We start from the raw sequence: 26,603 nt of genomic DNA, 5'->3' as shown, positions 1-26,603 counted from the left end.
GAATTTGGATTGTACTCTGCAGATCTTTAAGCAAAAAATGTGATCAAAATGGTGTTTAATAAAATTAAACTGACAGAACTAGAGAGGGGACTAAGGAAAGAGCAGAGACTAATCTGAAAGCTACTACAATAATTTAGAAATAAATGGCCTGAACGAGAGTTTTACAAATTGGAATGTAAGTATATTTAAGAAAAATGTATCAATAGGATTTTGCAAAAACAAAACCCGTTTATTCAATACCATCACTCACTTAACATTCACTGAATTTTTAAATGATCAAGGCTTAAAATGTCTTACCTCTGCACTCTAGCTACTGATTTCCCACCAATGGGAACTGTGCTCTCTCCGTATTAAACTCTTACTCACTCTTTAAAGTCCTGCATCCTGATCACCTGGTCAGAGGTAGTCCCCTTTCCTCCTCTGAATTCCTCCGCAATCTTTACAGGCAAAACAGACTGCCTTGTACTGAAGTGATGTACCTGATTGATTGTGTGCACTTGGAGGTCAAAACCTTTTAACTCTCACAGTGCCTTAAATAGCATAAGCTTAATAAACACTGATTACGTATGTGTGTGTATGGGGAGGTGAGCAGCAGATAAGGAGTAACAAATTAAAGATGGCTGAAACTTAAGGCCTCATGGCTAAGAGAACGGTGGTATGAAGTCAGTTTAAAAAGCCACATGTGAGATTCCTGATGAAATTATTTTTAGAACTTAATATAGTAATAGTCCTGTCTTATTATATGAATAAGACAGCAGTGGCCCTCCAATGGATGGAACATATGCGTGGAGTTATTTTTCTCATTGGTGAAGTCAGATTTTCCTAAATGCAGCCAAATACTTAGGTTGTAACACCAATGAACCCAACTACCTTGGCGGGGACGACAGTACTGTCATAAAACACAACCACGACTAGGCAGGTAAAAGAGGAAAGAGATGAGCTGGGATGGAGCAGAGGATGTGTAGACTAAAGCCACAGTTTGCTGAAGAGAATATTGGGTAATTCTTAAAACATTTTCAAATAAAGTTGCCAAATTTCAATCTGGAAACAAAATCAAGCTGATATAGCTACTCTACAGTGTGACTTAAATTCAATAATCCATTTCACTGATGACAGCTTTACTGGGAGTAAAGAAAATATGACTTCATTTTCTTACACCAGAAGGAGGGGACTGAAAATGTTTCGATCTCCAGCTCCCTTTCCCTCACATGTCTTGCCGCTTGAAGCATTTAACTATGGTGAAGTCAGGAGCTCAAAGTCATCCTGTCCCCAAACTCATGAGTCAGCACAGAAACCTGCATCTTCACACCATTGTCTGGCATAAAGAGGTTAATCCATCTAATGTCTGACCAATAAAATTTAAATAAAAGGTCATTCTACACATATGATGCTTTAAGCTTATGGAATTTTCTAATATAAGGAACTCTGGAACACATATACTCCACCCCTTTGTTTTACACATTTAAAAAACAGACCTAGAGGGACTGTTTGCACAGCTTATAGCGCAAACTCGCAAATTATTCTCAATCCTTCACTGGTAAGTATTCTTTTCAAAGTAACAAGCTAACAAATGATATCGATCAGGTAACAAAGGGGGGAAATGTTTAAAGGTTTTCAGGTATAGATTTCTTTTGATTAAAGTAATTTTAAAGCTGAGCATATGATCATGCTGCTCTTTCCACCAATAACAATTAACTCTCATTTATAAAAATGTCAGTTTAGGACACTTATATTATGATAAACAAACATTTCCTCTCAAAGTAAAATAATTTGGTTTTAGATTTCACTTAAACAGAAGAGCAAAGAATGTTTACTCTAAAAAGTCTCCCCCCCCCACTTTTTTTGTTGTTAAAACCCATTCTTCCCCTCCCCATGCCTTCTCCTCTTTTGTACTCAAGTTCTCAAACGTGTAAGACGGAGGAACAATACCACAATACAACTGCAGGCGTCCTGCCTACTAGTCAGTCATTATTCTTAAGACTTGAGAACTTTCAAAACACTGCTTGGGCTGCTGTGAAATTCTTTCTTTCAGATTTTCCCTCCTTCATGGCACATCTATTTAAAAGAATGACTTCAAAAATCTCTTGCTGTAGCCAATCAAAACTCTCTAAGCAAAAATGCTTACTCTAACTAAAAATGCTAGCCTTAGATAAGAAGGTGGGATGTAAATGCCGGAAGTTTAGTAAACGTCAATCTAAAAGTACGGAACAGAAAGAAAAAAGTATATTTCCAGCCAAGAATAAGAATAGTATTTTTCTCATATGTATATTAATCCTGTTTCTGAAAAATTCCACATTTGTATGAAATTATCTTAAAGACTACAATAGTACCATCACTTTTCTAACAATACCATATAGAGACCTAAAAGTCTCAAACTACATTAGGCTGAACAGTAAAGGGTTATCTTAATTATTACTGACAAAGAAAAATTCACACTAAAATGAAGTATATTCAGTTATTTTAAAAATTTGTCGGGGGCAGAAAAAATTACCAGCAGCAGTCACCTGGAAAACTGGGGGATTTCCCATTTCCTCTGACCACACTTTGATGATGGCAGTGGTACTTACTAATAAACTTATCTGGTTGTTGAGATAAACCAATGGAACTACTCTAGACGGAGACATGGTGGGTGAAGGGAAGGGGAATAAATTATCTGTCCAGCTCACCACCGGTTCTTTCCTTTTTACAGGCAAAAGCTTTAAAAATGAAGGTGAAACACTTGGTTCATGAGTAACAACTTGTCAAATTGTTACAATAAATAAAACTTCTCCGCACACTTCTAACAAAACCAAAAAGACTAATTTATTTCAAACAATATTCAATAAAGCTCCATCCCAGTGCAACAAAATAATGTAGCTAGTTCCCTGGAGTTAGTTATAACGGGATTTAACCTGTCCACTCAACATTCAATTAACCATGAGGTTTCTCCTAATTGAGGATTATGCTGACTTCTGCAGTCCTTTCCCATCTAGCCATCTACCACTCTTACTCAGCTGCCGTAGCTACCAAAAGCAAAGCCCCAGAGAGCAGCAGATTATCCATAACTCTGTAACACCCAGGCCAATATTCCCTTCTCATCATTGTGTGGATGAGGAAGAGTTCCATTTAGTAACGTAGTGAGCCTAGTTTCCAAAAAAGAAGCTTCATAACCCTCACTCACAGCCTCTAACCAAGGAAATTAAACATTTCAGAAGAATAGCTTCATAGGTGAACATCAAACCAAAAAGAAATGTCACACTTTCCCAAAACATAACAATAAAAAAGTATTAACAGAAAATAAAAAAGAAGACACCGAAGTTCCTAATGACAAATAGGAAAAAGGACAAACGGAAGCCTAGTCCGCTTGCTCTTAGAACACTCTTTGAAATAGGTAAAGCCTTGTCTGCCAGTTAGGTCACACTTCCTCCCTCTGCCTCTAGGCCACGAAGTTTACTACACAGTTAGTTAAATAAACCTTTACTACTGCCCCCATGTAAACCGACGGAGGCCGGCAGAACCGACCAAACTGAGTTAACGCTGACAAAGTGGGCAACTGGCAGCATGCAGGTCTAAGAAGAATGGATAAATTGGCCTTCTAGACACTGCAGGTCTTCCTTTCAACTCCCACTGTGTATCTTCCGGCCATTTTCCTGTTCATTTAACAACTCACCACCAGAAGGTAGGAAAGGCAAAGGCGATTAAATTCACGTCAATTCCATCATTTGTTAGGGGGCTAAAAATAAGGTTAGGCTTTAGATAAACTGCATCCTTAACCCAAAATAATCTCCCAGAAACCCTGTCAGAAAACCAATGGGCCAAGTGAACTTCCCTGGCAAACATTAACAAAGTGAGGGCATAAGCCCCCTCACAACAGAGCCCTCCTCCACCTCAACTGGGAAACCTTCGTTTTGGAATCCCCTCCCCCACCCCAAAAGCACTCATAAAATGGAAGAAAACGCCTACATTTTACTGCAGCACTCAATCTCAGTGCTCTCCCTGAGGATCTAGGCTAAGATACAGTCACCTATTTCTTTAATCTGTTGAACTACGAGGAAAGAGAAAAGTTAACATACATTTCCAATACCTAATTTTCTGCTCTCAGAGCTTTAACCACTCAGTAACGCAAAAAAGGAATATTCTACACTACAGAGTATGGTAAATTCAAACCCAACTGGGACAGGTAATTTCTGGTTTAACCTAGGAGAAACTATACTGCGTCTTCCATCTTAACAACTCTTGATAGGCAGCATTAAAAGAGTAACAACTGTGTTAAATTGTAGTGGCTTTGCTGTGTAGACAAACAGCCACTGGAGGCTATACTCATTCAAAACTTGAAACAAGGTAAAAGTTTCCAAGTTTTCTACATCCTATGGTCAACGCTTGAAATTACATAGTCCAAAAAAAATGCAAAAAGAAACCCTAAAGCCATTTATTTTAACAATTAGGGATAGGACAATTGTAGTTTGGTTTATCTTACCCTATTGTCCAAACTAAAATATTTTTAAATTATTCTTTTAAAAGACTTCTCAAAAACACAGTAGTCTTCAAGTTAAAAGGAACTGTTCTAGAATCATACTGCTAATGCACAAGACTGAATTTTAAAAAAAACAAAAAGCTTATCTTTAATATGTCCCTGACACAGTAAGGAAGTTTATTTCAAAAGACCAGTCATGAAGGCCTTAGTAAGTAGAGAACTATTTTTTATTTACATGTCTCCTAGAAAGGGGGTCCTGGATCCAACAGTATACTCACTCCTTACTGAATGAATTCTAACTTATTGGCTTAGGGTACAGGGGGCGATTTACAGAAATCATTCTTATACGGGGGAAAACGCACAGCATATTCACTTTCAAAACAGAGTGAAATCACTTAATATAATTCACTAATACCCTAGACTCTAATATCATTGAATTTTTTTAATGAATTGTTAGTGTTGGTAAATTTAAAACCACTATTGTAAAACTTATAAAAACAGAAATCCTGTTAATCATGCTGGGGTTGTTTTGTACTTTGAAAGCCTCTGTGGTTAAGGAGTACTTTCTGGTAGAAACACTTCCTATAACTGCTCTAGAAACATTCCCACTTAGTCTACAATCCTCACATCCAAAATGTAGTTCTATATGCCAGCTTCCGACGTACAGCTTTTTTTTTTTTTTTAATGCTGATTGGACAATTAAGTCATTTCTATCCATACATAAAATATCCCTATAATTTAGGATCACAGGCACTCTGGAATACTGCTCATTTAAATGCAGAACCTGAAGCAACCTCCAGCGACAGGAGCTATAGTGTTCAATATCATTTTACATGTTACAAACAGAGGCTTCACCTTACATACAAACAATGAACCCGGGCATGTTCTTCATCCTAAAGCTTCAGATTGTCATTTCATTAAGGGTGCTAGCAGATAAGGCAACATAAGCAACAAGCTCAGAAGAGCTTTTCTAGTTGCTATCAACATTTAAGACAGAAAAAAAAAAAACACACACACACAGTATTCCCACCACATTTTCCCTTTTCTCTGTTCATTTTATTTCCCTACTTTTGGTATCCAACAGGGATACGCTTCAAGTGAAAAATCTTAAAATAGTTATTCCAAAGACCAAGGTTATTCTAGAAACCAGTTGCCTTGTAGGAGAAGAAACTGGAGGATTCAGAGTAGGAGAGAGACTCATTTTTCAATATTCTTGTACCTTCCCAGTTGAGTATCACAGGTATAATCTACCCTAAACAAGCAATCATTTAAATTTTCTTCAAGAACAAACATTTCACGAACTTACAGACTTCCATTTAACATTTTAGTTTATGCGACATTCAAAAGACTTTTTTTTTTTTCCATCATCCTCTAAACAACCTGCTGCCACAAATACTGAAGCTTTCTTGCAGCCAGGGACCAGCTAGGTGGATTGGAGACCAGGCACGTAGACCAAGCAGATGCAGCAACCTCCCCGAGTCCTAGCACCCCTCTCACCCACCTCATCCAGCTCCATTTCAAACCACTGCAGCAAGACAGCTGGTACTCGCCTTCCTGTTTCTTGACGGTACAGGCTTAATAACAAAAACAGGTTGGCTTTGAAGCGCTGCTCGAAAACTGCAAAAAGGAAGTCTTCACATTCGCGAGGCGGAGGTGGGGGGGGGGGAGGGACAAAGTTTCGACTTGCCGAGAATTTCACCCCTTTCGTGTCACTCCATTCGGGAATCCCGAACTCCTGCTGCTGGGGAGACTCAGGGACGATGCTCTCGCCCTCTCCCCCTGCTCCTCGGGTCCCTTTCCGCCCCGAGCGCCCTCCGACAGCCTCGGAGCCGCTCCGCCTCCCCACGACTCGCGGGTGGTTTCTCTCAGGCGTGCGCGAGACAAACAGGGGCTTTAAGTCGTTACACGCGGAGTCGACTCGCGGACGGAGAGATGGGGCGGGGGTGGGGTGAGGGGGGCATCGGTCACCGTCCAGGCGGCCGAACCCCAACGCAACGCGCTAACTTCCCGCTTGCCATCCCCCAGCCCGCAAACCAGGGGCGGCGAGATGCCCTCCCACCGCGAACACGGCAGAGACCTCCCCGCGCCCAAAATGGAAATCCCGCAGATAACGCGCTAAAACGCCAGCGATGCCCGAGGGCGGCAGGAACCGCCGCCAAACCCGCCCCGGCTCCGCGCGCGGCCGGCGGGGGTCCCGGCTCCGCGCCCCCGTGCGCCCCTCTAAGTGCGACGGCGCCTGGGCGGCGGGAGGACGCCGCGAGCCCCCCGAAGCAGCCCGAGGGCTGGGCACTGAGAACTTTAGGGACCGCGGGCAAGAGCGGGCCCCCCAAGCTCCTCGGGTCCCCCTCGGCGCGGCCGCCCCGGGTGCGGGCTGGCGGCGCGGCCCCGGCCCCCGAGTCCGCCCGCGCTCCCCTCGCTCGGCGCGCCCCTCCGCGCCGCCGGCTCAGGCAGCCGGGACTCGCCCGCCCCCGCCGCCACCGCGCCGCCTTTATCTCCACTCACCGCCCGCCGCCATTTTCCTCGCAGCTCCGCTTTAAATCGGAAACTCGCCGCTCAGCCCGCAGCCGCTGCTGCCGCTGCTGCCGCCGCCGCCGACCCAGCCGCCGCGGCCACTGCCGTCGCTGTGGAGGGCTGAGGCGGCAGCCGCTGGAGCCGCGGCGCGGGGGCCGCCGGGATTTGTAGTCCTGCGGCCACGCCCAGCACTACCGGTCCCAGGGGGCCTTGCGCGGCCGGGGTCCTGGGTGCCCCCAGCCGGTCCGGCCTCCGCGGCGCGAGGGCGTGGCCGCGTGGACCCTGCGGCCGCTTTCGCTAACTCAATGCCTGGGAGCTGCAGCGGGGTCCCGAGGACTGGAATGCAGTCCTTGCCCTGGCCCTGTTTTTTTCGTACTTGTCTTCGTCCAGTAATATCTGACATTTATGGAGCGTTTATTGTATGCCAAGCACTGCTCCTGAAAACAAGCATCCCTTAGGGACCATTATGATCTTCATTGTTCGGATGTGCAAACTGAGGCACGAGGTCAGAAGCGATGGGGCTGTTCCACAGATGCTGAAGTCACTGGGTGAAAGGTTGTTAGGCAATAATATGTTGACAATATATCCCACGGAGTACTTACCTCTTACAATGAGGAACAGCTTGCCTCACGGTGGAGAGATCTGGCAGACACTACCTTTACCAAGTGATGGAATTTAGTATCACCGATAATGGGCAGAGCTGACAGTATGTGTCTCCTGATGTGATGCAATGGGGAAGACATAAAGCCACCTCTGTAGTATTCTTTTTTTTAATCATTTTTATATTGTTTAAAGATTGGCTCCTGAGCTAACATCTGTTGCCAATCTTCTTTTTTTCTTCTTCTTCTCCCCAAAGCCCCCAAGTATGTAGTTGTATATTCTAGTTGTGAGTGTCTCTGGCTGTGCCACATGGGACACTGCCTCAGCATGGTCTGATGAGCGGTGCCATGTCCCCGCTCAGGATCTGAACTGGTGAAACCCTGAGCCACTGAAGCTGAGCGGACAAACTTAACCACTTGGCCACAGGCTGGCCCCTGTAGCATTCTTGCCAAAAAATAAAAAAAAAAATAGCTGACCTGAATATAACTGTAAAAACAATCAGAATGTAGGACATGCTACAAAACACCTAGCCTGGACTCTTAAAAAGATCAAAGTATGAAAGGGGTGAAAACCAAATGCAATAGGTGAACCTTGATTGGATCCAGGATTTTATTTTTTAATGCAAACAGAATTTTGGAGGGAAATTTTAATATGGACTATATATTAGATAATAATGTTGAATTAGTATTACATGCCTTGTATTTGACTAGTGTCGACAAAAATAATCCATAACCAATCTATAAATGAAAATTTTGGAGAGTTTATTCTGAGTTGAAATCTGAGGACCATGGCCCGGGGCCTTTCTTCCCGAAGGAAGAAAGGGCACCAAAGAAGTGGGGTGCACAGAGTGGTTAAATACCCCCAAACAGGGTGTTTCACATATGATGGAAATGTCCCTCCCACAATAGTCACAAGATTGCCCTGTCGGCACAGCGCTTGATGGACACAGTAGGTAGTGGGTTTGCTATCTTGGTGGGCGTAGCAGGAGGCAAGTCTATTGTCTTGAGCTGGGTGGTCACAGGTGAGCTCAGCAATCAGTTTCTAGCCTAAGGAAAGATGCTTAATCCTTAAAGAAATGCCAATGTTGGGAGGGGGAGGGAAGTTGCACCCTTATCTCAAGGGCCTTTGCTCTTGCCATAGGGAATCTCTAAAGCAGGTATACAATGCACGCTCAACGGCCTCTGTCAGGCCCTTTTGGAAAGACAAGGTCAGAACGAATTAGGTTTACACCAAATGGCTTCCTCATATACTCCAATATATTCTATTACTTGCCATTTTTATGTCACTAGAATAAAATAAATAACCACTTCTAGCTCCATCACCATCATTTCCTACCTGGACCAGTACAGTAGCTTCCTCACTATTCTCCCTGCTTCCGTTCCACCCTTTCCCCCTGGAGTGTGTTCTCCACACAGCAACCAGAGGAATCTGGTAAACACCAAGTCACTTTAGGTCTGTCCTCCAAAATCTTTGCAGTTACCTGCAAAGTCCCACGCAACCTGTGTCTCTTCTCCCGCTCCCTTTCTAAGCTCATCACCACTTTTTGTCCACTCACTACTGTCCTCCAGGTACACTGGACTTCTTGGGGTCCCTCCAACCCTTGAGGCCCAGCACACTCTGGCTTCAAAATAGCAAATCACATTTGCTATTTCCTCTGCCTAGTTCACTTTTTTCCAGAAAATCCAAATCGTTTATGATGAGGATTTTAGGCTGGTTATTTTTAAAACTACAGATGAGAAGCAGGCTCCGAGGACTGGAATTTTGCTTGCCCTTTTGAGAGACATTTGCATTTGTGAGGGAAGGGGGGATGACCTTGTAGGGACCTGAAATTGGCCACCCCAGGATATGTCTCTTTGGCATCGGGATTGTTTGGGGCTGATTGCTTTCGATAAACTGGGACAGGGAAGGAGGCTCTGGGGAATGGAACTTGCCCTTGTTGGGACACATTTACATTTGTAAGGTAAATCTATCTGTAAAAGGTGCCTCCCTCTCTGTACCAGGAAGAAGAAGAGAGATGACCTTATCCCTAGAAACTCTTAATGGGGAAGGCAAGAACTTAAGTTGGTTGCTGTCTGGCAATCTCATATAACTGATTTAGGGTGGTGGCTTCTGACCTTTGCTTAATCCGATTTGATTCTTGTCTAAAAGTCATGGGACCACCCAACAACCAGACCCCACCTGTACTGATACCATTTTAACTTTTCTTCATGTTCTTTCCTTTGTCTTGTAAAGAAATGACTCACATACCCATGCCTTATAAAATTAGCCCTAACCCTCAACTCCGGGCAGCAGCAGCAGGAGCTCTGACTGCCTGTGGGTCCTGTCCCCATGCACCAGCTCTGCCTGCCCATGGGCCCTGTCCCCATGCCAGCAGGGGCAGCAGAAGCGGCAGCAGCAGCAGCTCTGCATGCCCATGGGTCCTGTCCCCATGCCAGCAGGGGCAGCAGAAGCGGCAGCAGCAGCAGCTCTGCATGCCCATGGGCCCTGTCCCCATGCCAGCAGGGGCAGCAGAAGTGGCGGCAGCAGCTATGACTGCCCATGGGTCCTGTCCCCATGCTATTCTATTCTCTAAATAAAAGAGCACTACTGCCAGATCTTAAGAGTCTAAGAAATCTTTCTTTCAACTCCTCGGCTCACCGACCCGGCATCATTTCACTCCCTTATCTCCCCATGTCGCTAAGTCCCCAAGTATCACTTCTTCAGTAAAGCCTGCCCTAATTTCTCCATTTTAAGTTTCCACCCACTTCAATTCCAGCTTTCCCTATCCCTCTTCCCTGTCTCGTTTCCCTTTGTAGCATTTTGTATCATCAGGAACACCATCTGTTTTTGTTTACTTATACTATTTATTATCTCTTTTCCTCACTAGAATGAAAGCTCCCTGAAGATAGGGCTTGTGTCTCTCTTTTTCTCTGACATGTTCTCAGGACCCACTGCAGAACTTAGCAATAGTATGCGCTCAGTCAGCATTTGCTGTGCGGATGAATTCACTCCCTCATCCAACAACAGACGATAAATAGATAGTGGACGTTGAGAACCCAGAGATGAAATACTAAGACCCTGCGTGGCCTTTCACCTGAACAACTGCCGCCAGCTCCCAGCTGCTCTCCTGCCTTCTCGAATTAGTCATCTCATGAGCCACGCCCCACACAGTAGCCAGAGGGATCTTTGAAAAATCCTATACTAAATTATGTCACTGCCAATCTGAACATATTCCAATGGCATCCCATTGCACTTGGGATAAAACCCAGACTCTAATTGATTTGGTCTCTGCTTCTCTCTCTGATCTCAAGTAATATATTTCTTCTCTTTTCGTACTCCATGCCGGACAGTAACAGTCCTGATGTTTCTGGAACATACCAAGCTTGCTCCTGCCTCAGGGCTTTTCCAGTTCCCTTTTCGGTCTGGAATTTTCTGTCCTCCTGGCTTGCTCCCTATTGTCATTCAGATAACTGCTGAAATGTCTCCTCCTCAGGTAGATCTTCCAAAGGGCTACACACACATACACACACACACACACACACACAGAGTCACATCATCCTGCTTTATTTTCTTCATAATAATTACCACTATCTGAATTTTTTTCAATTGTCTGTCTCCCTCTCTAGACTATAAGTGCAAAGAGGGCAGGGAATTTGTCTACTTATTCACTGAAGCTTCTCTGGCACCTAGATTAATGTCTATCCTATAGTAGGCACTTAATAAACATCTGTGGAGGAAAAGAAGGAAAGAAGGAGCAGAAAAAGAAGAAAAGACAGACAGAAGAAAGGAAACCAATCTCTTAATCCTATTAATATTAATTAATATATATATGTTCACAGAAAGTATAACTGATATTAACAATAATAAAAAAAATATTTGGGGCCAGCCCAGTGGCGCAGCAGTTAAGTTTGAACGTTCCACTTCAGCAGCCAGAGTTCACCGATTCGGATCCCCGGTGTGGACATGGCATGGCTTGGCACGCCATGCTGTGGTAGGCATCACACATATAAAGTAGAGGAAGATGGGCATAGATGTTAGCTCAGGGCCAGTCTTCCTCAGCAAAAAAAGGGCGATTGGCAGCAGATGTTAGCTCAGGGCTAATCTTCCTCTCACACACACACACAAAATATTGCATGTGAACAGAATAAAATAAATAACCCAAGGACAGACCTCTAACTCAAGGGGCGTTAGAGAAAGCTACCAGGAGGAAGCAACTTCTGTGCTGACTTTGGCAGAGTTTTGATGGAACCTGTACTTGTGTCTGTACTGAGCGTTGTCTGGAAAACGCTATTCTAGACTTAAAATCTAAGCCACATGAGTGTCACGCTCTAGTGAATAGTCTATGAAGGATGCCTGCCATCATTCCTTCCTCCCTGTTTGCACAAGTTGCTCTTGCAGGAGAGGTAAACTTTATTTCCTCTTCCTTGAATTGGAGTTGCTCTGTGACTGACCAATAGAAATGGTGGAAGTTACATGGTGGGACGTTCAAGTCCATGCCATAAGATGACTGGCAGCTTCCACTTCCTTCCTCTTAGAAACCAGCCGCCGTACCATGGGAAGCCCAAGCCACATAGAGAGGTCACATGAAGGAAAACTGAGTCACTCCAGTTGATAGTCCCAGCTAAGATCCCAGGCGGAGAGTCAGCCTTCTTGCTCATTGCAGTTTCTGGAGGCCCCAGGTGACTATACCCCCCACCAACAACATCCAGAACAGAAGAACCACCCACTGAGCCCATTCAACCTACAACACCATCAGAGATACTAAAATGTAGTTCTTTAAGCCACTAAATTTTGCCACGGTTTGTTAGGCAGCAGTTGATAACTGGAACCCTCCACGGGTGTGGACCTTTGTTGACTTGCGGCTGAGAACTTTCAATAGGCAGGAAGAGTAATCTGAAATTCTGAAATTAGCCCAATAAAATTGGCTTGGCCTAGGGGACATGGAAGTATAAACTCCGTGAGGATGGAATTAGAAGATCAACTAGCTGAAGTCCTCCAAAAATAAAGAGATTCTGCTTGCAGCGTTTCTGACAGCACCAAGCCTCAGCCTGTGAGCCTCCAGGGTTGGCGCTTCCCTTCCTCAAGGGCGGCTTTGGCAGTCAGGGTTCTTGGGTTGCAAGCAACAACAATAGACTCTAGAGTCAAGGAAAATGTTATGCAGGAACTCACAGACTCACAGGGCCAGGCTAGAGGACAAGGCCCAGAAAGGTGAGAAACCAGGGGAGAAGAAGATACTTGAACATCTTCTCTGGGATCAGTAGTCGGTCTAGAGAAGAGCAATTGCTTTATCCTATCTTCTCATCACCCTACTCGGAGATTCAAATTCAAAAGAGAAATTTGTTCAATTGTTCTAGCTCAGGTCACATGATAGATACGCAAGTAGCAGACAACCAGACCAGTAACACTGCTCACTAGCCAGCCTACGACTTACTCTCCAGTGATTCAAGGGGGGAAAAAATACAGACACACACGGAGAGAGAGAGTGCATGTGAGCAAACGTGGGAGAATTTTATCAGTTAGTAAATCTAGATTCAAGGTTCACAGGTGTTGATTGTATTATTCTTGCAAGTTTTCGGTAGAATTGAAATTTTCCAAAATGAAAAGTTTAGGGGAAAAAGCTTACAGCAGGGGGCTGCCCCTGTCACCAAGAAGTTAAGTTCACGGTCTCTGCTTCGGTGGCCCAGGGTTTCACTGGTTCGGATCCTGGGCACGGACCTAGCACTACTCGTCAAGCCATGCTGAGGCGGTGTCCCACATAGCACATCTAGAAGGACCTACAACTAGAATATACAGCTATGTACCTGGGGCTTTAGGGAGAAGAAGGAGAAAAAAAAAGGATGTCAACAGATGTTAGCTCAGGTGCCAATCTTTAAAAAAGAACAACTTGGGGCCGGCCCAGTGTTGCAGCGGTGAAGTTCACACGTTCCGCTTCTCGGCATCCCAGGGTTCGCCGGTTCGGATCCCAGGTGCGGACATAGCACCACTTGGCAAAAGCCATGCTGTGGCAGGCGTCCCACATATAAAGTAGAGGAAGATGCGCATGGATGTTAGCTCAGGGCCAGTCTTCCTCAGCAAAAAGAGGAGGATTGGCAGCAGTTAGCTCAGGGCTAATCTTCCTCAAAAAAAAAAAAAAAACTTAGGGCAGAAAAAAGATAGTACTAGCCAGGATTCATAGAGACCTTATACTTACCAGGCGCTACTTGAAGTCCTTTACGTATCTGAGTTCATTTAACCCTCACAATAATCCTAAGCAGTGGATCTTTCATTATGTTCTTTCACAAATGTGTAAACGCAGGCATTGAAGAAGGAAGTAACTTGCCCCAGGTCGTGAACTACTAAGTACTAGAGTCAGGATGTAAATCCAGGCTCACAGGCTCATCGGTTTTTTTGTTGCTTTTTTATTATTATTATTTTGCGTGTGTGTGTGTGTGTGTGAGGAAGATTGGTCCCAAGCTAACATTTGCGGCAATCTTCCTTGGTTTTACGTGGGACGCTGCCACGGTGTGGCTGGATGAGTGATGCTAAGTCCCTGCCCAGGATCCGAACCCACAAACCCGAAGCAGAGTGCACAAACTTAACCACTGTGCCACCTGCCCAGCCCTATGTGTTCTTAACTATTATGCTGCACTGCCTCTCCACAGATGCATAAACAATGAAGACATTTAATTGTTGCACATGACATGCCTAGGGGTAGACTGTTACCGAGTGTGTTCATCCAGGATGGGGATGTTACAATCTTGCTTCTCCACCACCCTCAGCATATTGGTATTCTGTCCTTAGCTTACAGCCTCATGGACACAAGATGGCTGCCAATGCTGAAGCATCACCTAAACTCACCATCAAGTCCAAATGCAGGAAGCAGAAGAGTGAACAGGTGTCAAGAAAGGCATCATATCTCTCTCTTTTTTTTTTTCAGATATAAAACTTTTTCCCAAAATTTCCCCCTTCCCCCTCACTGCCTCTCACCCCCAAAGCAAATGTCCCCCTACATCTCATTATGGTAGAGATATGGGCCGCATGGACACCATTAACTGCAAGGGAATATGGGAACCCAAGCATCTGCTCTCTCAGCCTTGGGCTTTAAATGAGCAGATGAGCGAATGCTTCTCAGTTGTCTGGTCCAGCCCAGAGTCTGTTTCTGTCCCTGCCCCTCTCATAGTCCCCTGCCTTCTTCCACCTTTCCTAGTGTGACAGTATAGCCTAGTGGTTAAGAGCATAGGCTTTGGCTGTCAATACGTGACTTGCTCAGCTGGTTCTGCTACTTATAAACCTGTGTGATAATGGCTGGGTACTTGAACTTTCTGTGCCTCCATTTCCTAAAATGGGAACTACAAGAATAATAATACCTATTTCCTAGGGCTGTTGCGAGGATTAAATAAACGATAGAGTGAAAGTCCTAAGAACGGTGTCAAGCACGAAGTACACCCTCAATAAATGTTAATGATGATTATGTATGGCAGTTCCAAACTTGGGGTTTGCAGGGATTAATATCCGAGGGTTAGTAACAGTTTCCTCCTTTCACCCTATTTTGCCTCATTATAGTTGTTAGAGTCTGAAATTCCCCTGCAAGGGGAAATAGATTGCTTGGGTGGATACCTAAACCCTGCATATGCCTAAAACTCTATTTTGAAATATCTAATCTGAAAATGAGCTGGCACTGGTGCACGCTCCACCCCCAGGCTGTACTCTGAGCCACTCTACTCCAGGGGTAGGATACACAGCTGAGGGAAAGTCAGACAGACAGACAGAAGAGATTTAAAGCCAATGAATACTGTTTTGCTGAACAGGGGGAAAACACCTCTGCAGGGAGCCACATTTAAGGCAAATTTTTGGTAGAAAAGAGCAGCTAGAGCCTTTCAATCTAGAGTCAAGCTGTTCATACCTCTTGCTTTAAACCTAGATAAGGGACTGGCGAGCTGTGATTTTGTGCGAGAGGTGGCTGGCACACGAGCCAGTTGAAATTGGCACCTGGGCCAGCTGCAACAGACTTGCCCCTCCCCACAACCTGCAAATGCCTTTCCACAGCTGGAAGAATTTTCAGCTCGGTTTACTTTATGGTTTTTTTCTCTCTGAGACTTACTTATTAAATGCATTTGCTTTGGGAAAAAATAATTTACCACCAAATGTTTAAAAATTACCCATTGGGGGCCAGGCTGTGGGTGAGTGGTTAAGTTCAGGCGCTCCGCTTCGGTGGCCCAGGTTTCACCAGTTCAGATCCTGGGCGCGGACATGGCACCGCTCCTGAGGCAGCGTCCCACATGGCACAGCCAGAAGGACCAACAACTAGCATATACAATTATGTCCTAGGGGGCTTTGGGGAGAAGAAGCGGGAAAAAAAAAAAGAAGATTGGCAACAGATGTTAGCCCAAGAGCCAATCTTTAAAAAAAAAAAAGTACCCATTGTAGGAGGGCTAAACTTTTTAAAAAGTTTTGGTGAGGATGAGGAGAAATTGAAACTTTCACACATTGCTGATAGAACCGTGAAATGGTGCAGCCATTTTGGAAATCAGTTTGGCAGTTCTTTAAAATGTTACACATAGAGTTGCCATATGACCCAGCAATTCCACTCCTAGGTGTATACCCAAGAGAATTTAAAACATATGTCCACACAAAAACCTGTACAGAAATGTTCATAGCAACATTATTCACAATAGCTAAAAGTGGAAACAACCCGGGCCGGCCCCTGGGCCGAGTGGTTAAGTTCGCGTGCTCCGCTGCAGGCGGCCCAGTGTTTTGTTGGTTCGAATCCTGGGCGCAAACATGGCACTGCTCAGCAAACCACGCTGAGGCGGCATCCCACATGCCACAACTAGAAGGACCCACAACGAAGAATATACAACTATATACCGGGGGGCTTTGGGGAGAAAAAGGAAAAAATAAAATCTTTAAAAAAAAAAAAGTGGAAACAACCCAAGTGACCATCAACTGATGAATGGTATATCCATTCCATAGTGGAATACGTATATCCATACATATAGTAGTATATCCATATGATGAAAAATTAATAGGCAACAAAAAGAGGGAAGTACTGACACGTGCCATAACATGCATGAACAAGAGCATTCCGTCCAGAATATTTTGCTCTTTGTTTTACCACTTAATTATGAATCATGGAAATTGCCCACAAGGACCTCGTGATAAGGTTCATAGAGAGCTGTCCTGCTTTTTTTAACAACTGTTATAAGTATGTGGGTGTTATTAGCAGACATTGAGGATATTTCCGTTTTTTTGTGGTTTTCTTTTTACTTTTACAGTGAGTTTCCTTGTACCTCTCTTTTAAAAGCAACGTTTTAACAAGTACTGGTAATCACAAAATATAAAGAAGGAAGTAGAGCTCTTATGAACGATCTCTTGCTAAATGAGTCCAGTGACGTCAAGCTTAGGATCTTCCAGCATTTGCTGTGCAATGGGACCAGAGGGGGCCCTGGGGAAGAGACAAGGAAGTTCTCTAGCAATGGCAGTGTTTTGGATCAAGGTAACACAGAGTCTCGAAATAGAAGGACCATCAAGGCTGGAGCTTTTTGGTTCAGATGTGAAAGGACATCCTTGAACATGACCAAATCACTGTCCCCCAAAGGCCACTACTAGAATTGGGTTCATGAGACGATGTCATGTTTTCCAGTTGGTGGGTCCAAACCCATTTGTGGGTTTGGAAATCAACATCCTGGGGTTTATCCGCTATTGTTTAAAGCTGTAATGGAATTTTACCAAATATCAGAGTGAGTCTCACATAGTATGTATTGTTTCTTAAAATTTTTATCTCAAGTATATATAGAAGTGTGAATACTGAATCACAATGTGAAATATATTTGTCACTGTGATTCACAGGCAAATGCTTAAAGACACTGAGCCAGAAGGGCAACTTTTTGGCCTCCATATTCTTTTTCATACCCTCAAACTTTTCCGCCAGGCTTATTATATAGAACTGAGAACCAAATACGCACCACCCCCTAGTGTAAATTCAGGTGAGAAGTGAGGCTGCTGCCAGTGGGAAGCAGTTCGATCCTCACCCTTCTGCTCTAAAGAGAGAGAAATTTGAAGACGAGCCCCCCTTCAGCGCAATCTCCCCACCTTGGCTTGGGGGCTTTTGTTACATTTTCCCTCCCTTCACCCTCTTTTCCTTCTTTCTTCCCTTTTTTTCTTTCTTTTTAAATCCTACAAAGGAGATGCAAGTTGAAGACCCTCAGCCACCCAATTCCTCTCCTAGAGGCCCACTATTACCAATTTCTTAGGTGTTAAGAGATGCATTTACAAATAAACATACATATATGAGTAAATACATTTTTATCACACAAATAATGGCATACCGTCCGCTCTGCTTTGCCCCTGACTTTTTCACTTACAGAATCTGGGAGACCTTTTCGTACGGGTGCATGTTGAGCAGCTGCGTTATGTTTTATCAGCTGCATGGCATTGCAGCATATGGAGTCTGGCCCCAGCTCTGGAATTACAGTTTCTTTTTTTTCAACGAATTTGGGTTTTAAAGTGATGATAGTGAGCTTATTTAAAAGGATAAACCCTCTTGTAATTATTTAGTAATTACAGAGTAGGAACACCGGAGGAATGGATGTGTTGGGGCATGAAAATGATATCTATGCCAGGGGTGAATGTATAAACCAAGTTAAGATTCTAGCTTAAAAAAAAAACAAAACCCCACCCTCTGACTGTTATCAATCAACCGGATTGCAGAGCCTGTTAAGGATAAATTACTATGCACATCAATCACGCTGCCTGCCCCACCCACAGGCCCTTCTAGAGGAAGGACAGAAGTCACTGTCTTTGTTTCTATGTGACTGGCCTCTTCTGCTCACACCACAGCTGACTGGATCAGATCTGGGAACCAGCCCAAGAGCAGACAATGCAGGGACTGGTTAGTGATTTCTGAGGTGTCTGAGCACAAAAATATTTGGTCAGAGGCCAGCCCGGTGCCATAGTGTTAAGTTCGAATGCTCTGCTTCAGTGGCCCAGGGTTTGCCAGTTTGGATCCTGGACGCAGACCTACTACATACCGCTCATCAAGCCAGGCTGTAGCAGCATCCCACACAGAAGAACTAGAAGGACTTACAATTAGGATATACAAGTATGTATTGGAGCTTTGGGAGAAAAAAAAAAAGAGGAAGATTGGCAATAGATGTTAGCTCATGGCCCATCTTCCTCACCAAAAGAAAAAAAAAATTGGTCAAACAGGAAACAGGTTGACTTGTCATATTTCCATTTGGGGTGAATTCAAATTAGAAACTACAGAGTGAATCAGCTAGTTAATAAAAGAATTTGAAGGGAGAAAGGACATATGAGACAGGAGGGACTAGGATGGGAAAAAAGAACAGAAACTGAATATTCAGAGGTAGGAGGTAGAGAAAAGATACTGAAAAAGAAAAGTAAAGTCAGTTCACTCCCAGTAACACAGCAGATTTAGATAACCTGAAACACCCTATCCCCACTACAAAAACATCTGGAAATTCTGGGTAAAAGATAACAAATACTCTTTTAAATGAACAACTAAGTTCACAAGAAAGTGAGGGAAATCCCCAGATGCCAAAAAAATAAAAATGAAATCGAAAACCAAACCAGTAAGTGTGAACTGATACTGCCAGAAGAGGGAGGTGTGTGGGTCTCGGAAAGCAAGGGTCTTGGGGTGACATGCAAATGCAAGGACAGGATGGAGGCCTTGGGCTCAGACAACCCCAACTTGCAACACAAAGAGAGCATCCTCCTTACGCTGGGAATCAGCAGACCGAGCAAAGGCGGCATGAGACCCATGGAAGTTCAGCAGATAGCTTGTTAGGATAGAAACCACGGAAGAGATGGGATAGAAGACACAAAAGAAGGGACCAAAAGATGAGAAAAACCCCCGTGTATTTCATATGCATATATGTAAAGACCGAGAAAGTTTGACCAAGAACCAAGCAAAGTAGAGAGCAAGAGAAGCTGAGCCGACAGGAAGCTGGTAGGTGGCAGGAAGGGAAACGAGACAGACCCAGAGAGACCGAAAAACCAAAAATAGAGAAAGTAACTGAGCTCGGTTGAGGGCAGAGCTCTGACGTTCCTAAGAGGTGAGAGGTGTGCTGTCCCCATTGTCCAAGCCCCCAGAGCCCTCTAGCACTTTAGGCGCCTGTGAGCTTCTCTCATCTTTTTCCCAAGTACTTCTTGAGTGCTGTGTTTATTTCCTACTGCTGCTGTAACAAATTGCCACAAATTTAGTGGTTTAAACAATGCATATTTACTAACAGTTCTGGCTGTCCAAGGTCTGGAATGGGTCTTGGGCTACAACTGAAGACTGGGTTCTTTCTGGAGGTTCCAGGGAAGCATCCGTTTACTTGTCTTTCCAGCTTCTAGAGGCGCCCGCATTCCTTGGCTCGTGGCCCCTTCCATCTTCAAAGCCAGCACTTGTATCCCTCCAACCTTCCACTGTCCCATCGTCTCTGACTGACCCTCCTGCTTCCCTGTCATAAGGATCCTTGTGGTCACAATCGGCCCACTCAGATAATTCCAGATAATCTCTCCATCTCAAAATTCTTAACTTTATCATACCTACAACATCCCTTTTACCATGTAAGGTAACATATTCACAGGTACTTACTCTAAGAAAGGAGATGGAAGTGTGAGCAAGACAGACCTGTTCCCACAGAGCTCAAGTTCCGGAGGGTGGCGAGACCGGGAAGGGGGATGGATGATCCCGAAGTAAACACCAATAAACAAAACAACGTCAGAATATACTCCCAGCTGTGAGAGTGAGAACACAGGGTGTTAGAACAGAAACCGGAGACCTGGGGACCAGAGAGACTACTGAGGATGTCAGGTCAGGCTCCAGAGAGGAGATGACATTTGAGGTGACACACAAATGATGACAAGACAGGAGCCCTCAAAACTTCTGAGGAAAGGGAACTGCCGACAGAGGGGACAAACAGAGGGGTTCACCTGGGGCCTTCTAGAAGCAGCAGGAGGGCAGTATGGCTGGCGGGGTGAGACCAGATGATCCTGATTCTGTTCCTCCTCAAGGCCTCTTTGTCTGGCACTTGCTGGCTCTCAATAAGGATGATGCCACAGGTAAGATTCCCATGAATATCTTTACCACAAGTTCCCCCTTTCCTGAAGTGGACTGAATGAGTCTTTGTGTCTTGCAGCAAAAAGCTCCACACTAACAGAGGACACAAAACATTACGCGATGCCATGCAGAAGGGTGCGGCCTCTTTGGAAAACAATCTAGCAGGTCCTAAAAGGTAAAACCTAGAGTCGGCGCCTGAGCCAGCAATTCCACTCCTGGGTAGGCACCCAAGAGAACCGAAAACACGAGTCTACACAAAAACTGGTACACGAGTGTTCACAGCAGCACTCTTCATAAGAGCCAGAAACTGGAAACAAACCAGATATCCACCAACCGATAAGTGGATAAACAAAATGTGGTGTATCCCTCAATGGGATAGTATTATCCAGTCACAAAAGGGAAGGAAGTCCTGACACATGCTGCACGGGTGAACCTTGAAACATTATGCTAAGTGAAAGAAGCCAGTGACAAAAGGCCACATGGTGCACGACTCCATTTACATGAAATATCCAGAATAGGCAAATCCACAGAGACCGAAAGTAGGTTAGTGGTGACCAAAGGCTAGGGGAAGAGAGGGATGCAGAGTGACTGCCAATGGGTGCGTGGTACCAGGTTTCTTTTTGGGGTGATGAAAATGTAACATTGATTACGATGATAGTTGTACCTACGTGAATAAGTAAAACCCATTGAACTGTAAGCTTTTTTTTAATGTATTTTTTATTTGATGTATTTTTGTACATTTAATTTACAAAATGTACAAAGGTAATATTTAATGTATTTTTTATTTAAACGGGTGAATTGTATTGCATGTGAACTATTATCTCAACAAAATCTGTTATTTAAAACACATGTTATGAGATACAGACCCTGCCCCCAGGAACTGAAATCTCCGTTAAGGACAAGAAAGATTAAATGTCACTTATCCCCGCTGAGATGAGTTACATAGAATAGATGATGACTACACAAGAGAAATGTTAGCAATCACGTTAGACACATTTCTTGAGTGACACGACGCGCCAGACCCGGTCCCACGCACATGCAGATGCAGCTCTCACTACCAAAGCTTATGGTCCGAAGCACTTGATACATTCCCTAATGTGTGTCCGGGGGAAATTCCATTCCCCATTCTGGGCCTCAGTTTCCCCATTTGTGAAACGAGCTGTCTGAACTCAATCTTTCCTCACAGGCAGGGGAGACGATTTTTGGTAAAATACTCAGACGACACTAAACAGCACTGTAAAAAAAAACACCCTTTTTCAATTGTCTTCCAATTCTGCCTTTAGTAGGAAGTCTCAGTGTGGTGCAATTTCCTTTTTGAACAAAGGACAAGGCATCTGAAATCCTAAAGCTTCTAGCAGGCAACAGTATCTAGCCAGAATGTAATAGCAGTGTGTTGTTCCACTGTCTTTATTTTTGTTCTACCTTCCATTTATGTCAAGGGATACAGGTTTTCTGCTTACGTACTGATACAACGTTTCCTTTTGAAATAAATCTTACATAACTAAAATAAGTGAATTGATTTCAAGAGAAGTACTAACTAAATCAATAATACAGGTAGTACAAGAATACGGCAGGTGCCGGCCCGGTGGTGCAGGGGTTAAGTTTGCACGTTCTGCTTCTCAGAGACCCAGGGTTTGCCGGTTCGGATCCCGGGTGTGGACATGGCACTGCTTGGCAAAAGCCATGCTGTGGCAGGCGTCCCACGTATAAAGTAGAGGAAGATGGGCACGGATGTTAGCTCCGGGCCAGTCTTCCTCAGCAAAGAGAGGAGGATTGGCAGTAGATAGCTCAGGACTAATCTTCCTAAAAAAAAAAAAAAAAAAAGAATACGGCAAAAATCATAAAGATAGAACAGGAATGACTGAAGCCAACTATAGTTCACTCTGCCCATTTTGCAGGCAGGAAAGCTGAGGCCTAATGTGGCTAACATAATTTCAGCATAATTTTGCTGACCCTGACATGTTGGAGCAGCCACAACCACTAGGCTTGGGAGTTGCGGACGATGCCCAGGAGTTCAAAGTGCGTTACACAGTGATGAACCCCCGGAGGCCCTGTCCCAGCAGGTCTGGGGTTCAGGTACGCAGGTCTGGACTCTCCAGGTGATTTTATTGCACATTCCTTCCCACCTTGTCTCCACGGTGCAAGATTCATCCATTCAACAGATATTTATCGAGTTACCCCCACTTACCAGGCGCTCTGCTAACCGCTCGGAATATAATGCTGAGCCACAAGAGCAACGCGCCCTGCCCTCAGGGAGTCTGTCATCTAGTGATGAGGAGGAGGGGCAGAAAATAAAAGTTAAATACAGAAGCAAGATAGTTACAGACTGTGACCCCTGCTGTGAAAGAAAGAAACCGCTTGTTACGATAGGCCAGAGAGCAAGCACAGAACTCCTTACTCAGTTTTATGGTATTTATTTGTTTACTTACTTTGAATGGATAACATTAATGAGGTTCAAAATTCAAAAGTTACAAAGGGCTGAGAGTGAAAATCTGCTTCCTTCTGCTCTCGTCCCGCTGCCCAGTTTCCCTCCCTAGAGGCAACCAGACTTGCCTGTTGCTTCAAGCCAGTGGCTTGGTGTGTGCAGGACCAGGGGGACCCGAGTGCACCTGGAGTCTAATGAGCAGAACGCGGGAAGGCAGCAGTAACACCAGGCGGGGAGGCAGGGGCTGGGGCGTGCAGGGGCTTGTCGGTCTAAGCAGCTTGCCATTTCTTCTAACAGCAATCGCCACTGGAAGTGCTTTCAGCAGAGTGACATGATCTGACGTGCATTTTTCCAAGCTCACTCGGGCAATGAGGGGCGGGGGCAGGAGCAGGAGAGGACAGCAGATGGGGGCGGCTGCGGTATTCAGGTGAGAGGGATGTGAGCTCGAACCTCGGATGGTGCAGGAGAAAAGGGTGGATTAGAGGTGTGTACTGAAGCTAGAACAGAGACGACGTCAAGACGGATTAGATGTGAAAAACAGGAGAAAGTAGAGGTTTGAGCCCTTGCAAAGAGGGAGTTGTCAGGTTTTGTGGGTGTTTTAATGTCTGTAATTTAACACACTTCAGTATAATCAGTCTGATATTACATAAAGGCCGGCTGAAGCCAGTGATTCTCAAACTGTAGCCTGTGGATCAGCAACATCACCAGAACCCGGAACAGGTTAGAAAGGCAGATCCTCGACCCCTCCCCAGAGCTCCTGAGTCAGAAATTCGGGAGGTGAGGCCCAGCAACTAGTGATTTAACAAGGCCTCCGAGTGATTCCAATGCATGTTCAAATTTTATTTTACTTTACCTTTGTGAGGAAGATTGGCTCTGAGCTAACAACTGTTGCCAATCTTCTTCCATTTTCTGTGGCACGCCACCACAGCGTGGCTCAATGGGCCGTGCTAGGTCTGCCCAGGATGTGAACCTGCTAACCCCCGGGCCACCGAAGCAGAGCATGCGAACTTAACCACTACGCCACCAGCAGCCCCCATGTTCAAATTTTAAAACCTTTGGCGGGGCTGGCCCGGTGGCGCAGCGGTTAAGTTCACACACTCCGCTTATCAGTGGCCCGGGGTTCGCCGGTTCGGATCCCGGGTGTGGACATCGCACTGCTTGGCACGCCATGCAGTGGTAGGCATCCCACATATAAAGTAGAGGAAGATGGGCACGGATGTGAGCTCAGGGCCAGGCTTCCTCAGCAAAAAGAGGAGGACTGGCAGTAGTTAGCTCAGGGCTAATCTTCCTCAAAAAAAAAAAAAAAAAGAATAAAATAAAAAATAAAACCTTTGGGTTAAGCCATGGTTCTGGGGATGATCAGCTGACTGGCTATCAAGAATGTGCAACACGGGGGTCCTTAACCAGCATCTAACAGACATGCTACACTCTCAAACGGAAATAGAAGTGAATCTCAAAGTGCTGTGCAGACAGGTAAGAGACAAGAAAGAGTGCACTCAGCAAAGGAACCTTATCAGAGAAAAGGAAACAATGCTAGACGTGCCTGGAACAGCTCCCGTAGGTGTGGTTCCCTGAGCCCTGGGAAAAAACAGGCCTTATCTTGAAAAGAGGAAGGATTGGATGCAAAGAAGTTTGCAGCAAACAATGGCAGTTCAGGCGTTGTTGGAGAGAACCTAGTGTATGCAAAAGTAATGAGGAAAGTTGTTTTTTTTTTAAGCAGAGTTCTGACCCAAAAAAAGCCTGCTATGGGAAAAAAAAAAGTCCGTTTCTAAGAACACAAGACAGATGAACTACCTAAGTGCAAAGGGACACAGAGACCGGTATTAGAGTCTGGGTTCACCAGCTAAGAAACACCTTGGGCAAAGTCCTCCTTTCAGTGACTTCAATTTTTTTCTTCGCTTTAAGGGGTTGGACTGTCAACTGTTATAAATTAAAAATTATCCCCCGAGAAGGACACGCACACCATCACCCTGGTAGGATTTTGCCAAAAATGTTTAACCTGACTCTAAGCCTGTGGAAACAATCAGACGAACCAAATTAAGGGACATTCTGTAGACCTGGTCTAGACTCGGAAAAAAGTCATTGTCTTGAAAGACAAGGAAAGGCTGGGGAGCTGTTCTGCATCTAGATTACAAGACACACAACGGGGACCTGACGATTAAGTACCATATGCGATCCTTGAACCCTAAATTTTTTAAAAAGCAGCTATAAGGAACTTTATTGGGACAGTTGGGGAGATTTGAGCATGAGGAAGCATAGTAGAAAATAGTTTTGTGTTCATGATAGTCTCAACCCAAATCAACAACCATTCTAATAGATAAGAGAGAGAAGGTGAGTTTCACTTGAGCCAAACTGAGGGTTATAGCCCGGGAAGACCTTTTCCAGAAAGGAAGAAAGCCTTCTGGAGAAGCATGGTTTTCAGCACAGGCTTAGACCTTTTTAGAACAAAGAACCTACATTAAACACACCCAGGATACATATTCATCAAAGTCTCAGAGATATTCCCTTGCAAATGAGCAGGTCAACAGGCCCCTGAGGTTGGAAAGGGACTAACCTGGGCGTTCCCCATGGGGTGGGAGGGGAGGGATGTGTTCTCATCTTAGGAGAGAGCGTTCCTTACTCTAATGGTTAAAGCAGATGTACAATTTATGTTTGATAGGCCATAAGTCAGCCTTTTTAGTTCAAGCCGAATCAGTCTTGAACACGAATAGTTACCCCACAGACCTCAATAAGTGAAAATCTCTTGTCAATAGATTTCCTGAACCGCACAGCCCCCCGCCCATACCGCCCCCCCCCCCCCCCCGCATTTGCTTAGGTGGGACAGAACTGTTCCCAGGAGGTGGATGTTGGGTTACTTATTACAGGTGAAGAGCGCTCTGCATAGGGCTCTCAAATTGCTTAGGGAAAAAAGAACAAACCAAAAGTACCTGGAAGAATTGAAACGCTGCTTCTTTTAATCTATGTCTTTTGAAATCCACCTTCCTCCTCCAAATCTGGGCTGGCGCGAGGGTAACCAACTCATCTGGTTTGCCCGGGACTTTCGTGGTTTTAGCACTGAAAGTTCTGCATCCCAGAAACTCCCCCTCCATCCTGGGAAAATCAAGATTGCCCTAAAGGGGAGATCAGTATCTTCTCAGCTGGGCATAAGTCTTCCCAGCTGAAACAAGGAAAGAAGGGGCTGGCCCGGTAGCACACTGGTTAAGTTCACATGCTCCACTTCAGTGACCCAGGGTTCATGGGTTCGGATCCTGGGCACGAACCACACACCACTCATCAAGCCATGCTGTGGTGGCATCTCACATACAAAATAGAGGAAGACTGGCACAGATGTTAGCTCAGGGACAATCTTCCTGAAGCAAAAAGAGGAAGACTGGCAACAGATGCTAGCTCAGGGCCAATCTTCCTCACCACCAACAAAAAAACACAAAGAAAGGAAACTATTTCGTTTAAAAGCCACCATTTAGTTTCCCTGAGTCCAAAAAATGCTTCTCTTGGATCAGGTCCCTACTTATCTGAAAATTCTTGGGAGATGAGCAAAAGACAACAACGACTATGCTAAGTTCCAAATTGCCAATGTAGCTGTGGAAACC

General features: G+C 44.8%; 1 protein-coding gene across 5 annotated transcripts in view; it reads right to left on the bottom strand.

Moving 5' to 3' along the window:
• NCOA3 (nuclear receptor coactivator 3) overlaps positions 1-7,104 on the bottom strand; it is a 123,660-nt gene extending 116,556 nt beyond the window's left edge. For 4 of the 5 annotated variants that reach the window (XM_046678609.1, XM_046678614.1, XM_046678613.1 and 1 more), the window contains exon 1: positions 6,956-7,104. The gene's annotated coding sequence lies outside the window, so the exon portion shown is untranslated. The remainder of the gene's footprint in view (positions 1-6,955) is intronic. The other variant, XM_046678612.1, reaches the window with a different exon arrangement.
• Positions 7,105-26,603: the final 19,499 nt, after the last annotated feature.

This window comes from Equus quagga, chromosome 12 (genome assembly GCF_021613505.1).
Source record: "Equus quagga isolate Etosha38 chromosome 12, UCLA_HA_Equagga_1.0, whole genome shotgun sequence".
NCBI classification, from domain to species: Eukaryota; Metazoa; Chordata; class Mammalia; order Perissodactyla; family Equidae; genus Equus; species Equus quagga.
The sequence above is the reverse complement of the archived record's forward strand: the minus strand, read 5'-3'. Positions and strand labels throughout refer to the sequence as shown.